This window comes from Thamnophis elegans, chromosome Z (genome assembly GCF_009769535.1).
Source record: "Thamnophis elegans isolate rThaEle1 chromosome Z, rThaEle1.pri, whole genome shotgun sequence".
Classification (NCBI taxonomy): Eukaryota; Metazoa; Chordata; class Lepidosauria; order Squamata; family Colubridae; genus Thamnophis; species Thamnophis elegans.
The window spans coordinates 130,612,310-130,629,392 of record NC_045558.1 but is presented as its reverse complement, the minus strand read 5'-3'; positions in this window follow the sequence as shown (position 1 = coordinate 130,629,392).

Below are 17,083 nucleotides of genomic sequence, written 5' to 3'. Positions count from 1 at the left end.
ATTTGAACAAAAAAGATCAGCTCAAAAGAAAAGAGAAAAGGGCAGAATAGCCTAAATTCTTATTGCTGCTGCCTATTTTACATCAGGAATGAGGAAGTATGGAGCCATTTTGGTTCTGCAGTTAAGGCATAAGCTAGAAACTAGGAGAGTGTGAGATTTACTTCTACCTCACAAATGTTACTCTTGTTGGGGAAATTTAAGGAGCAAGGAATATTAGATATGTTTTCTGCCTTTATTTATTTATTTATATAAAAATTAAGGGGCAGAGAAATTAAAGAAATAAATATTGTTTAATGAATCTCTTCAAAATTCATATTTTGCCTTTTTTACTTGAAATTGTTCTTTTTTTTAAAAATGTTTACTATATGTACATAATATAGGTTGAGTGAATTTTTTTTTTAAAAAAAATAGGTAGAATGGTAACATGGTTCAAACAACCACATCTTAAAGAAATGTCTTAGATGCAAACCACATAAGCATTATCTGGTTCATTTAAAGAACAACATAAATATCTACAAATCTGCCTCAATGGTCCAAGTTCCAGACTGACCCAGTAGGAAAATGCTACACGATGAGGAAATAAACTGCGTTTATTCAGCCGGACTCTGACACATAATGAATTAAACAGCAGCAAAACAGTCAGTAACCCAGCCTGTTAGCAAGCTTGTCAGATTCAAAGTCGGGGCTGGGAGCTTCCGTCTCCCAGCGCCTTTAAGTAGGTGAGCCATGCCTCCTGTTAGTGCTGTCCTTTCGTCTGACATCTGCCGAAACCCCGGCCCAGCTGATTGTTGGGCTGGAACAGTTGTTCTCCACACTGCTATGCCTCTGCACCTCACAGCTTCTCCTACTGCTGTCTCTGCTAAGGCTGCTAAGCTGATCATGACAAAGAGCGGCCATCTTCACCACCCTTCCCTGTCGCACAACTGGGCAATCTCCGTTGCTGCTTCAGCTGACACCCCCCCCCCTTTACCCGTGCTCTGTCCCACCTCACTGTGGCAAGCCCGGGATGCAGCTTGACAGGTGGCTACCCTTTTCAGGGCAACATCTGGAAAACAGTAAGCAGAAACAGTGAATTATCACAGTTGTCAGCATTCCAGAAAACTCAAACTCCAGTGAAAATTCCGAGACAGGCATTTATCAAAGCTCCCATTTATTAGAGTAGGTATACAGGGTCATTTGGCAAAACCAGAATCTGATATTTCTGGGCTTTTCCTCAGTAAGTCAAAAGACCAAACCCATTCCCCGCACCCATTAATCCATCACATCGTCCAATCACAGTCTGTCTCAACTTGAGACATCACTTTAACCACTCCTTCTCCATGTGCAGGAATACCATGACCTTGACCAAAAGGAAGAATGCTATTAAGTCTAACTACATTCCCTCTACTAATTCCCCCCTCCTAATTTCCCAAGCACAAGCATGTGGCAGCATGGAAGCTGCTGGTGTTAATATGACTTCCAAAGCTGACAATAGTATCACGTTCCGGTCCCCACCCAGTTTGCTGGGATGCTTCCTGTGAAATCAAACAAGCACTCTGTCTGTATTTACATCATCCTTTGATACCCATGAGGCTTCTGTGAGGGGGTAACCCTGCCAGCAAACCAACTCCTGGCCCCGATGTAGCCAGGAGTCCAATACTTTGTCAATCTCGTAATGGGTTCCCCCCCACATCTATCAGGTTGGGTGGCGCACCTGCAGGTGGTCAGATGTGGTCCTCCCTTACTGACTTCAGCAAACTGTTGGGAAAGACAGGGTGCACTTTACCCAGCAAGCAAGGTAACTTTCAGTCCACTGTTACTGGGTTAATCACCCATACAATCGGAAATGGACCCAGGAACTTCAGGGCTAACTTCTGGCAGGAAACCTTTAATTTCAGATACTTGGGCAACAGAAACACCTTCTGCCCCACCTGGAATTGTTTCTGTGGACTTAGGTTTTTCTCTGCCTACAATTTCTGGGTCTCTGCGGGGACACTTTCACCACCCTCCACACCACCTCCACACCTGGCAAGGTGTCTACTCATTCCTTTAGAAGGGCGTAGTGGTTTCCCTCTATTACCCAGTATGGAAACCAAGTCTTGTCCATGCGCCACATGGAAAGGGGTAAAAATTGTACTGCTATGGACTACATTATTGTATGCCACCTCCCGAAAGTGTAAAATACCTGCCTAGTTAGACTGCAAGAAGGTGACATAGCATCTCAAATAGCATTCCAGTATGTCGTTAGTTCTCTCCATTGGTACTTGGATGGAATGCCAATCTTAACTCTTGAGATGAGCCTAGTATCTTAACAAACTCCCACAAAATTGGGCCGTGAACTAGATTCCTTGATCTGAAATTATCCTCTGCAGTGCACCGTGGAAGTGATATATGTGTATGAGGAATAATTTATCTAGCTTCTGTGCCAACGGCAAGCCAGAGCAGGGTATAAAATGGGCCTATTTCAAGAACAGATCGATGACTGTCCAGATGATGGTCTGGCCATTGCTCTCCGGTAACTCCACAATGAAATCCATAGTTATCTTCTCCCATGGTCGAGTGGGGTTACCCACAAACTGTAGGAGGCCATCAGGCTTTCCTGTGCAAGGTTGTGTGGTCATGCACACTGGACAGGACTTCACAGACTTCTCCACATTGTGTACCATCATGGGCCACCAGAACTGTCATTTGGCTAAATACAGAGATTTGAGGAAGCCAAAATGTCTAGCTTATTTTGCTTCATCACACCATTGTAGTACTTGTTGTTTTAGGGATTGGGGTACATACAGCTTACTACCCTTCCATGCGATCCCATCCCAGTGGGTGAGCAGAGCTCGGTGTTCCAAGAACCAAGGGTCTTTTATGAGTTCCGTTCAGAGGCAGTGGGTCAGGTCATCTGCATGCATGATCAGCTGCCGGGCAGACAGTTATGCAGCTTGTTGCAGTGCAAGGGTAATAATGATGTGCACCACTTCTTCCTGGAGGCTGTTGTATTGTGGTATTTGGGATAGTATGCCCACCAGAAAGTTATTCCACCAGGGATGTATTTCAACATAAGCTGGAAACGTTGGAAGTACTGCGCCCACCGTACTTGTTTGGGTGATAATTGTCGTAGGGCCTGGAGGGCTTTGAGGTTTTTATGGTCTGTCCAGACGTCAAAGAGCATAGGACATGGTGCCAGATCATGAGCGCCAACCAGACGTTGAAATCATCTTTTTCCCCAGATAGCCCACCAGCGTTCTGTTCCGGTGAGCTTGCGGGAGGTATATGCACATGGCTGTAACACACCCTGCGTGCCAGCCTGGAGAAGTACTGCAGCCACTGCCACATCACTGGCATCCCCTTGGACCATGAAGGCCTGTTCAAGGTCTGGATGTTTCAGCACCAGCTCTTTGGTGAACAGGGTTTTGAGAGCTTCGAAGTTGGCACTCTAATGTCCAGGAGAGTGGTTGACCTGATTGGGGCTTTATCTGTGTGTGCTTTGTTTTTAGAAGGGTTAATGGCAAGGGAACTGTCACAAACAAGGGGATGAACTGCCAATAAAAATTACCAAACCCCAGGAAGCTCTGCAACAATTTCTGCATCATTGGTACCTGCCAACTCAGGACTGCCTGGACTTTTGCCAGGTCCACCTTACCCCAATGCCTGACACCTGATATCCCACATAATCCAACCATGTTTGATGAAAGTCACACTTTGGCAATTTAACCTAAAGGTTGGCAGTCAGCAACTTCTTCAACACCTGCTGAATCAACTGAATGTGCTCATCCATAGTCTGGGTGTAAATAAGGATGTCACTGAGTACACAAGCACCCCTTGATACAAATGCTTGTGTAACACCTCGTTGATTAGTTGCATAAAAACAGATGCCCCCTGCAGGATAAAAGGCACCACCCAGAATTGGAAACTACCCAGTGGACAATTGAAAGCAGTCTTCCACTCGTCCCCCTCCTTGATCCTTACATGGTAGTATGGCTCCTGTAGATCTAATTTCATGACTATCTTCCTTTTTGTCAGACGGGATAACATGTCTCTCATAAGGGATAGCGGATACATGTTTTGCAAGCCCTGGAAGTCTATGCACAAGTGCATTGTGCCATCCTTCTCCTTACAGAGGACAGGGGCCATGATACATGAGCGGGTTGAATGAAACCCCGGGCTAAGTTCTACTCTATGTATTTCCTCAGCTCGTCCATCTCCTTGGGCTTCATGGAATACATCTTGGGTTTCGGTAACTTAGCTTCAGGGAGGATCTCAATTGCACAGTTGGTTAGACAATGTGCACGTCACTCTCTGTCTCACTAAAAACCTCTGTCAAGTCTTTGTAGACATGCGCGAACGCGGTCTGGGATGGAGACTGGACAGAAGGGGACTGATCATGTATCCCTCCTACCTGTTCATACGGGGGAGGACGAGGACCCATTCCTATCCTCAACTTTTGGGACCCGCCTTCCCATCAGGTCATAGGGCCCCACTTGTCCAACCTGGCTAACCCCAGACTTTCATTAATGTAGAATATCACCTATATAAAAATTCAATTTTCTTGTGAATGCAATTAAATTGTAATGGTATGTATTGTATTTATTATAATACTAAAACCTGAGAAGAGGACATCAAGCTTTTACAGTAAAAAATACTACAGTGATCATATCATATAGAGCATTAATGCTTATAAGGGTCAAGACTAGAGAAAACAGAAGCTGAGGAAGATAGATTTGACATTTCTATGTTGAGGTTCTCCATCAATGCCAATAGTGTCTCTGGATGGGTAAGGGGGAAGAAAATGTTTGTCATTTGGAGTTTCCTTATGGACTCACAGTTGCTATTGGAAATGTAGGTGGAAGCCATGACTATAGGACTCAATTTCTGTCTGCTGCACCAGTTCTTTATTTATCTGATGCAGGTGAAGCTGGCTACACAAACAATTCTATGGATTTGACATGGGATAACATTTAAAGACTCCTCCAAAGTTACATAATCCAAAATATTGTAGTCTCTGAGATAATAGAATTTTAATGTTATGTTTTGATAGCACTTATATTGATTACCAATTCAGTTTTCAATAAACTAAAAGCAAATAAGATAAATGGATGGATGGATGGATGGATGGATGGATGGATGGATGGATGGATAGATAGATAATAAACAAACAAATAGATATATAACTGAATCTGACTTATATCAAATGCCAATGAGATATAAACATCCATTGAATTTCTTAATGAATTATAGAAGGTTATTTTTTTAAAAAAATCATTAATTTACAACATAATTTTTTAAATAATTATTTTACTATTATCTGACTTGAGGCTGATATTTGTTTTGTTATTTAGAATGTATTTTATAGTAATTTAATGTAACATATTGTTTATTTCTTTTTAACATTTTGTGTATCCACAACTGCTATGAGTTTATGGTGGGATATTAATCAAACAAATAAGCAATTTAATTTGTAAATTAATGTAAGGCCATATTGCTTTAAAAACAGGAATAGCTTCTTCCCCTGCCTTCATACAAACCGGGAAAAGTTCTTTATTTCTTTTAAGTTTTCATTGCTGTCAATAATTACTCGTTACTGTACATGCCATGGTTTCCTAGAACTTGAATTCTGAATTGTTGATGTTTCTATTGTCATTATCAATTCCCACATCATTCTTTCAACCTCATCTCCTAGTGGGCAAGGGGTTGTTGTGGAGAAAAGTGCAAGTAGAAATATTCTTAATGAGGGAGAGCTTGGGAAAACTTCCATTGGCTTAAGATCAGGCACTTTTATACATTATGATGATACTTGCTGCTTTGGTCTTGGTGCTTTTGCCTGAAACGATGTCCATGATTCCCAGTGCCAGATGTAGGACTAACAACCCTCTGCCTTTTCTTCACAAGCAATATCAGCGAGGAGATTTCCTAGTTGTGGGCATTTTCTCTCAGATCTACATCTACTATAGAATGATAGACTTCAGGAAACATCCATCTAAAGAGCTTTTTGGCGCCACTGTGTAAGATTTTTTTACAGAGACATAGGAAAAGATAAAGAAGAAAAAGGAAAGAGAGGGGAGGGAGGGAGGGAGAGATGCACAGTGTTTTATGTAGGAATATATATCAATGGACAATAGATTACAAATGATTAGATATTGGATGGATAGATGGATGGATGGATGGATGGATGGATGGATAAATGATAGATGGTAGATTGATAGAGGATAGGCAGATAGATAGATAGATAGATAGATAGATAGATAGATAGATAGATAGATAGATAGATGATAGATAGATAGATAGATAGATAGATGATAGACAGACAGACAGACAGACAGACATTGCAAACATTAAACTGAGTTGACAAATACCATACATGATATTTTGGGAAGTATATATTTTCACAGAATATATCATGCTTATTTTAGGGTCATAACTCCAATGTATCAGCACATCCTCACTTTAGAGTTTGCCATCATGAAAATCAATAAAGATCCCTCTATTTTACCAAACCACACCTTGGGGTTCCATATCTATAATGCCTACTTTGATCCAACTTCGACATACCATGCCTCATTGGAACTCTTCTTTACAAAGGGCCAATTCATACCTAACTACAACTGTAATGATCAAAACAGACCAATAGCAGTCATTGGAGGTCCTTCATCTGACATCTATCTATACATGGCTAATATCCTTTCCCTGTACAAGATGCCACAGGTATGTTGCATCCTTGGAATCATGTGGGAAGAGATAAAAATCCAAATAAAATTTGCTCTAAAAGTCTTCAACGAAAAAGTATTTGTGATTGTAATAAAAGTGATGCATTTTAAGAAATTCGGGCTTCTAGAGACTACAAGTGAATTTTGTTGTGTTTTGGTTATATTATGCCACCTTAATTCTTCAGATTTTTGATGTTTCAAGGGGCCGGACTATTAATGGGGATATAATACATTGCCCAGAAGTAACATTTTATTAGTTACTTTAGCAAAAGTGTTGCTAAACCCATGGTGGAATGTGGTCAGAATTGCAAACTTGGTCTTGGAACACTTGAAGCTTGAATATTATGCTTTTCAAGTTTTACTTAAAATATGTTTGAAATTATAATTATAATACGATTATATTTTGCTGTATTTTTCAACAAAATCAATATTTTCCAAAGTGAGTATGATCAAGTTTCACCCAGCCTAGTATTAGGGATTTATTTATGGAGTGAGTATTGGTTTTGTTTAAGTTTCTCTTTGGCTTGCTAATGTTCGCCTTGGAAATAAGATGAACTTCTCTGGAAATATTCCATCAGTAGTATTTAAAGCAATGGAGCAGTGGTGGGTTCCTACCAGTTTGCACCAGTTCAACTGGCAGAGACCCAGACCTGCCACATCCCTGAACAGGTTCTTCTACGCTGCAGCTATCTAGATTTTTGGTTCTGCACATGCAAAGAACAATTTTCGTTGTACAAATTGAATTTTTCTAACATTTTTATGTTTTGCACATGCACAGACCTATTTTTGACCATATATACACAAGTACCGAGTGTGCATCTGGCACGTGAACGAGTGAAGCAAGGGCACACATGTAAAATTTTTGCACTAATTGAACCAACAGTAATGCCAGGAGCAACCCACCTCTTAATTGGAGGATCTTTTTTACAAATTAAATAATGTATGGTAAATTATTATTTATCTTAATGATATTTAAGTTGGAATGTACAAAATGCCTTACTTAAATATTTAAGTGATAAAGTTTGTCCTCCATGAACCAAATCTTGTGTCTTGAGATATTTTGGAAATCCAAGACATAAGAGTTAATTCTGTAAGTTTTTCTATGGTGGCATAACATGATATTATTCATCTCTGAATTGTGAACTGGTGTTCTAATGCAAGTCTGAACCACTGACCTATTGTGGTGATGCAGCTCAGCCTTGGAAGTGACGACATCGCAATCCCTGTGCACAGATGGAGATCTGCTGATTGAACTTATTTTTTTAAATCAGGAGAAAAACTGAACGTTCCTGCTCCATTAACTTAGCTTGAATATGAATGTGAATCCGGCTTCAGTTTCAAATTTAGTGGACAAAATAGGGAAAGAATAGGATTGCACACCAACCTTTTACGTTACAGTGATTATTTTCTTTTTATTATTTATCTCTCTGTTTCTAGATATTGTATGGTTCTGCTCCTGAAATTAGGACAAAAGACCAAGCTCCTTTTTACCAACAGATGTTGCCAAATATGAACATTCAGTACAGAGGAATTTCTCAATTATTGCTCTATTTCGCATGGACATGGGTGGGTATGTTGTTAGTAGACAACGAGAGTGGTGAAATGTTTCTGCGCAGAGTGCTTCCCATGGCTACCCAGAGTGGCATCTGCTTTGACTTTGTTGCAAGATTTCCCAATCCTGTTCATTCAAATAATCTGAAAAAGATGGTCGAAATAGGACTTAACATGTACAGATTGGTTATGAAAAGTAATGTCACTGTGGTAGTAGTTCACGGTGAAAGTGGTAACATGATAACTCTAAGGTTTCTTTCCAGTAAGTTGAAAGATAATGATTTTCCACTATGGACAAAAGGGAAAGTTTGGATTATGATGATCCAAATGGATTTCACATCAAATCCCTTTCAAACAATAAGGATATGGTTTTCCTTCATGGGGCTTTATCTTTTGCAGTTCATTCAGAGAAGGTTCTGGGATTCAAAGTAAGACAGTTTTATCAAGACCTTCTGGGAAAATGCCTTTGGGTGTTCCTTCCACACATCTGTAATAGAAAAGGCAAATGGGGCCACTTGTACTGGAAAGGAGAAACTGGAGGTCCTTCCTACATCTGTCTTTGATATGGAAATGAGTGGCCACAGCTACAGTGTCTACAATGCTATCTATATAGTGGCACATGCTTTTCATGACTTCTATTCATCTATAATGAAATACAGAGTAGAGGGGGAAGTCAAGGGGAAACTTTTGAATCAACATCTATGGAAGGTAAAATCCCCCAAATGTATACAATGGTGTAAGACTAAGTAAATGAAAAATACAGTATACCATTAATATATCCATATGTAATGCTATGTAAATATATAAAATGAAGAACCCCTATAAAATTAGGAATTCATTAGAGTCACAAAACTCTATAACCTAAATTTATATATAAAAATGTTGTTTCTGCCTTTCAGACACCTGCATATTTATAATTTAGTAAGACTAAGCATGATTTATTTCTAGATTACAAGCATATAATTTATTTTAAAACATTGTATTCTATATATTTATTTGGTCAAAGACCAATATGTTATTTTGCTTATTTGGTATTGTTTTTCCTTATATATTTTCCTTATATGTTTACTGAACGTACTAATTTTGAGAATTCAAAAACGTACTCAAAATGTACTCAAAACTTACGCAAAATGTACTCAAACGTACTCAGTATCTTTTAAAGGAAATCCATGGAGATGGTTGTCATTTCTGTACTAGACACTTTTAAAGAGTGTAAAATGGTCCTCATCAATACAGTTGTAAGATTTAAAAGATTTCTGCAACGTTCACCCCTTATACTCTTTTTTACTCTTCTCAATATAAACTTCTTTCTCAATTATCTCAATTATTTTTTCACAAACCCGCTAGAAATAATTAGTCTTTTTTAAATTGCTGAATAATCCGATCTAGTATTTTATTTTATTTCTTCTGTTTCATTGTGGTGCTATGAACATTTTCTAATCATTGTTACAATACGTAATGTTATTATTGTGGTTTTTATTATCTTTCATGTTTTATATACATTGAAAGGATTTCTTATTTATATACTTTAAAGGGGAGAAAGAGTGCTGTTTTACATCCAGATATATCTCTATTTGGCTTATTTTCTGATTTAGCTCAACTACATTATCAGAAGAATTGTATTTAATAATAGTGCTGGGCAACAAATTGGGTTCAATCAAAATGGAGAATTAGAGACTGGATTTGATATTATCAATTGGATATATATAAGATTTTTACAACCCCTGGTAAGCCCCAATTATGGGAGGAAGCTAACTGCTTCCATCATCTGTCCTTCGGCTCGTCACAAGAGTCCATCACGACAGAAACCCAATATTTTTACTGTTGCCTTTGTTATATTTGTGTTTTTTTTTTGTTTTTTTTTTGTGTGTGCTGATAAATAAATAAAGGGAGACTAGTATAGATCTATTTCAAGCTATTTAGCTCTCATCAGCTAGCCATACCCTTACTGGGATTTGAACCTGGGCTATATGGCATACTAGGCACACTAGGCAGAGATCTTAGCCATTAGGCCACAGGCTCTTATCCGTTATCAGCGACACACAAAAAATATATTTATCAGCACACACACAAAAAAAAAACACAAAAAAAACACAAATATAACAAAGGCAACAGTAAAAATATTGGGTTTCTGTCGTGATGGAGTCTTGTGACGAGCCGAAGGACAGATGATGGAAGCAGTTAGCTTCCTCCCATAAATGGGGCTTACCAGGGGTTGTAAAAATCTAATAGATACCTTTCACCCTGGCTTCGCTGATAACGGATAAGAGCCTGTGGCCTAATGGCTAAGATCTCTGCCTAGTGTGCCTAGTATGCCATATATATATATATATATATTAGATTTTTTACAACCCCTGGTAAGCCCCAATTATGGGAGGAAGCTAACTGCTTCCATCATCTGTCATTCGGCTCGTCACAAGAGTCCATCACGACAGAAATCCAATATTTTTACTGTTGCCTTTGTTATATTTGTGTTTTTTTTATTTTTTTTATTTGTGCTGATAAATAAATAAAGGGAGACTAGTATAGATCTATACTAGTCTCCCTTTATTTATTTATCAACACAAATAAAAAAAACACAAATATAACAAAGGCAACAGTAAAAATATTGGGTTTCTGTCGTGATGGACTCTTGTGATGAGACGAATGACAGATGATGGAAGCAGTTAGCTTCCTCCCATAATTGGGGCTTACCAGGGGTTGTAAAAAATCTAATAGATACCTTTCACCCTGGCTTCGCTGATAACGGATAAGAGCCTGTGGCCTAACACACACACACACACACACACACACACACACACACACACACACACACACACATATATATATAATGTATATATATATAATATATGTGTGTATATATATATATATATATATATATATATATGTGTGTGTGTGTGTGTGTGTGTGTGTGTGTGTGTGTGTGTGTGTGTATGTATGTATGTATGTATGTATGTATGTATGTACATTTGGTTTTAATACTTTCAATGCAACTTCAACATCTATAATTTCTTTCATAGACATGGATGAATGTTTTCAATGTCCAGAAGATCAGTATCCCAATGAGAAGCAGGTTTTGTGTCTCCCCAAATCTGTAACATTCTTGAACTACAAGGAAACCTTGGGAACAGTTATGGCTAGTTCTTCTCTTTTCTTCTCTTTAATCACAGTTGGAGTCCTTTGGATCTTTATTAAGCATCAGGAAACTCCCATTGTCAGAGCTAACAACCGAAACCTCACATACATCCTCCTTGTTGCTCTTCTGTTATCATTCCTTTGTACTTTGCTATTCATTGGGAAGCCTCACAAGGTGACATGTCTCCTTCGTCAAACTGCTTTTGGCATCATCTTCTCAGTGGCCATTTCTTGTGTTTTGGCCAAAACCATCATTGTGGTTCTAGCTTTCATGGCTACCAAGCCAGGGTCCAAGATGACCAAGTGGGTGGGGACAAGACTTGGCACGTTTATAGTATCCTGCTGCTCCTTTATTCAAATTAAAATTTGTGTAATATGGCTGATCATCTCTCCCCCATTCCCAGATGCTGACATGAAGTCAATAGCAGAAGAAATCATTCTGGAGTGCAACAAAGGATCTGCCTTCATGTTTTACGGTGTCTTGGGTTATATGGGTTTCCTTGCCATTGTCAGTTTCACACTGGCCTTCCTAGCAAGGAAATTACCTGATGCTTTCAATGAAGCCAAGTTTATCACCTTCAGCATGTTGGTCTTCTGTAGTGTTTGGTTGTCCTTTATTCCAGCATATCTGAGTTCAAAGGGAAAATATATGGTTGCTGTGGAGATCTTCTCCATTATAGCTTCCAGTGCTGGATTACTGCTTTGTATCTTTTCTCCCAAGCTGTACATCATTGTGCTGAGGCCTGATTTGAACAAAAAAGAGCAGCTGAAAAGAAATGAAAAAAGGACAGAATAGCATAAATTCTTATCGCTGCTGCCTATTTTGCATCAGATATGAGGAAGTATGGAACCATGTGTTCTTGCAGTTAAGGCACTAAGATAGAAACTAGGAGAATGTGAGCTTTACTATCACCTCAGACTTGTCCCTGTTTTGGGGAAAATTTTAGAAGCAAGTAATATTAGACATGTTTGCCACCTTGAATTATTTATTTATATAAAATTAATAAAAGGGCAGGGAAATTAAAACAAATAAATATTAATCCTCTTTCAAAATTTATATCTCGCTTTTTTAGTTGAAATTTTACTTTAAAAAAACAATTGTTTCTTATATGTACATAATGTAGGTTCACTGAGAGTTTTAAAAAGTTATTTAAGTAGAACGGTAATGTATTTCAAATAACCGCATCTTAAAGAAATGTTTTAGATGCATAGGTCTGTTATCTCGCTTATTTAAAGACGAAAGTAAATATCTACAAATCTGCTCATCTTGATTTCCATTGGGGGAAGGTACACTTCCCTATTCTCTGTCCAGAGAGAATGAGAGATTGGTCCCTTTACTGATGAAACAATTTTCATGTTTGTCCTATGATGATGGAAAAGAGTAGAATAGAAGAAAGAAAAAAAGAATAGGAAAACTTGTTGTTTTTGCATGCATTTTAATCAGTAGGAGCAATTATTCTGACAAGTGAAATATCCAAATCAACCATTCAAAAAGAGAGTGCTACACACCAGATGGTAGTACAAACCAAGTAAATGAAAACTGTGCACAATGTGCATCTGATAGAAAAACAAAGCTGAAATGAAATCCATATATATATTAAGAATCATATGGCTCATTTTTCTCTAACTCGACATTTTATTCCCTCCCATTATTAAATGCAAAGCGAAAACAATTTACAAATAATAGTAGGCAAGCAAAGGAAAATGGCACTCCTAAGTTGTGTGTAACCTCTGAAAATTAATTTGTCAAAGGACTGCAAATTAATTTGTCAAAGGAAAAATAAAGCATTATGTTTTCCATTTAATGAGATACCCATCCTCTAGCTCTGTGTAATGCACTGCCAATATTAACATGTTCATTTGGAAAACATCAAGAGGCTTCCAGAATAGACCTCCAAAATAAGGACAAGATTGACTTTCCAGCAATCATTCTAATGTTACTTTAGTGGGGAATGTTTTTATCTCTATTGCACCAACCTAGGAGTTCTTTGTCAGAGAAGGTTGCCTGCAGCTACAGATCAATTCCACAGCTGGTCATGCAACTCATGAGGAATATTAAATAATTAACCAGACCATTCAAGGGGTGAGGTAGACCAGACAGGAAACATGGCCGGATGATTTAACAACTAAGCAAAAGTATCTGAGAAAGAACAAAGCAACATTCCCTTGACTGTTGCAACTTGGAGATATTTACAGTCTGGTTTCTGATCTTGAATATTTGGCACTATAAACTAGTAGCACACTAACCAAGACTGTTAAAGATGAATCTCAAAGACAAACTGCTATATTCAACGCGCTGGAAGCCATGTTTCTAATGAATTTGGGTCAGGTTGCATATAAGATTCCCAATTCTAAATGCTGTATCAGTGACCTTCTGCCTTTTCTTCATAAGGAATACAAACCAGGAGACCTCAACATTGTAAGCTTTCTATCTAAGATTTACATATTTTATAAACTGATGGACTTCATTGAATCACCCTCTGCTGTTGGCAGCAGATTACTGCAAGGTTTTTTTCTCTTGCAACTATTATCACATCTCAATTTGCCAACAATCCATGGAGGGAGGGAGAGAGAGATAGAACATATCCCAGACAGCAAGATGTCAGCATGGGAACCAAGGACATTCCAGCAAATGTTTACAGAAACTGAAAAGACTTCCCCACACCAATATCCAGAGACCGTATTGGACAATGTGACAAGCTAATTGGGGGGGGTGGGTGGTAGGATTTGAACTTTAACTATAGGGAAAGATCTAGACCTGGTTTTGTCATTAAACATGCCCAAATGATGTACTCAATAAAGTTTTGCATAGAGAGGCTAGATCGTCTTGATCATATTTGATTTGGTTGTATTCATCCGTAGGAACCTTGACATAATCTTTTGGATTATGTTTGCATTCTGTAAATTTATTTCAGTATTCTTCTTAAGTAATACAAGCCTCTAATTTTCTTCTTGAATTATTTTCTTGCGATTCATCTTCCCTCAAACTATATTCAGCAAGTAATCTTGTCTTACTTCTTCGATGACCTGGACTAGTGTTGCAGCAGATTGTGGTTAGTAATCTACTTACAAAAGATCAGGACTTGAGACCATGAAAGTGAGAGAAACAGGTTTATTGGATGCATCGAGTTCAGCGTGTTCACACACCAAAATCTGAACTGAACTGAGCTCTGCCCAGGATCCTACTTTTATGCCGTGTTCCACACAATACATTCTCAAGGCGTTTCCATACACGAGACAAGCATGACATTTCAAAAGGGGAAGTTCACTTGGATTGTTACAGCAAAGTACATAGGAGAAATATAAAAAAGAGAAGTTCCTATTTCATCTTAAGCTGTCAGCAGCTTTTACCTCTGTTCTATCTCTCACTTCCTGTGCTCCCACTTTACAGGGTCTTGCCACACTGTTCAGCCCTATTTGTAATACTTATGAGGAAGTTGGGGAGAAGCTTCACTCCAGCTAAAAGTCAACTTTGGGACTCCAGGGCACTAGAATTAAAGCCAAACTAAAATGAATTTATAAGGTCCATTCTATTAAGACCACCTAACCTGGCCAGCCACTGGTGGGTTTACCTGTGCAACCCATGCTGCATCATTAGGACCTCTATGTCTTGTCTAGACTATGGATTCCTTGCACATTTAATTTTTGAATGAGTATAAATTTTTTGGGGAAGCCTCGTCGCCTAAAGACATTCCATACCTTAAAATGGTCAACACAATTAAAACTCTCTGAATAATCAATGAATCACATACTGATTGTTTTTTTTTTTGGGGGGGGTGTATTTTTGGGTTTTTTTCTTTATCTATGATGCATCAATATTTCCTCAACATTTTCCAAAACCATCTAGAATAAAAGGCATTTCCTTTTATACCTTGGATGCATTGAATAATCCTAGGGATTATTTTCCTGGCAAATGGAAATAAATATATTTTATATACATTCTATTAAGTCTCCTTTCTTAAGTCTCCAAACTGTTGCCTTTTGTGTTATTCTCTGGATTTCCTGGCATTTTTTTGGTTATAAACTTACAGGTTCTTCTTATGTTGTTTGTGATATTTGTTAATTCTTGTGTCCTCTTCAATTTGTAATGACCAGAGTAATGCTATAAACTTCTCTTCTATTACTAGAGGTTTTGTAAGTGATGAATTTCTTCCAAGGGATCTTGGAGTCTATCATATCTACAGCAGATAATTTCTTCTTTCCATCTTTTTCTTTTATTCTTCCTTGAATCTATGCATTATGGTCCATTTGTGTTATTTAGCACAGGCATTTGAGGTTGGAATCTCCTTTTACATTTGAAAATCTTTGCAAAGGTTCTATTCCTTTTTCTCTCATGGATGTCTTTACAGATTCCTTGTAATATTGCTTCTTATCTCTTCTAACAGCTCATTGGAACCATTTGTTTAATTAATTCCTGAGATGCTTATGTTTCTAGGGTTTGCCTTCTTCCTTTTTTTCTTGCAGTAATTTCTAATGTCTCTTCTGATATTCTTTAGGTTTCCACTGTTGCTTGATCTTTAAAAGTTTCTTTTCACATTCATCCTTAACAACAGATATTCCCGAGGAAACTTGAGGAAATAACATTTTCTTAGGTAGTAAGAGAAATCAATCTCTTAATCAAACTTTTCAAATATTGTGCAAAAAAAAAAAAGATGGGAAAAGCTGGATTGAATTTGAAAATAATTGTTGATGGTCATTTGTTTTCATAAAAATCATTTGGAGCTTTCTGAATTGAGATATTCCAAGAATGGAATAATCCATATATTTACTTCTTTCAAGGTCAGGATTTATTTATTTATTTATTTATTTATTTATTTATTTATTTATTTATTTATTGTCAACAAGTACAAGGAAACAAGTATCAGTATAGACATAGACATGGACACATGAAAAAATGACACAAATAAATGGATATAAATAAGCAAAACATAGCATAAACGCATAAAATGAGTAGATATAAATGGGGACAGTAGGACAGGGATGGTAGGCACACTAGTATGCTTATACACGCCCCCTTAAGGATCTCTTAAGAAATCTGTAAGGTCCATGGTAGACAGTTTAAGATAAAAGGTATGGGGGTTAGAGGAAGTAACAATAGGATTAGGTAGAGTGTTCCAGACATTTACTACTCTATTGCTGAAGTCATTTTTCCTGCAATCAAGATTAGAACGAATTACATTTAGTTTGTATCTATTGATAGCCCTTGTGGTACTGCGGTTCAAGTAAAAGTAGTCATTAACTGGTAGGATGTTATGGCATATCATCTTGTGTACGAAGCTTAGATTGAAATGTAGATGAACGGTGTAGTTCAAGGTTATCCAGACCTAAATTACAAGTATAAGGAATTTTATTACGAGCATAGGAGTTGAGTACTCTTCTTGTAAAATACCTCTGGACCTTCTGTAATGTATTAATGTCCAAAATGCAGTGTGGGTTCCAGGCAGGTGAGCAGTATTCAAGTATAGGTCTGGCAAAGGTTTTTGTATGCCCTAGTTAGCAGCATAGCATTACCAGAGAGAAAACTTCATAAAATAAGGTTGACAACTCTGAATGCCTTTTTGGCAATGTTGTTACAGTGAGCTCTGGGGCTTAGGTCTTTTGAAATGAGTACTCCTAGGTCTTTGTCAGAGTATGGATCATCTTTATGATCGATATACATATCATCTATATGATGATATGTACTCAATGTGGGTTAAGATTATATCTTAAAGAACTGATAT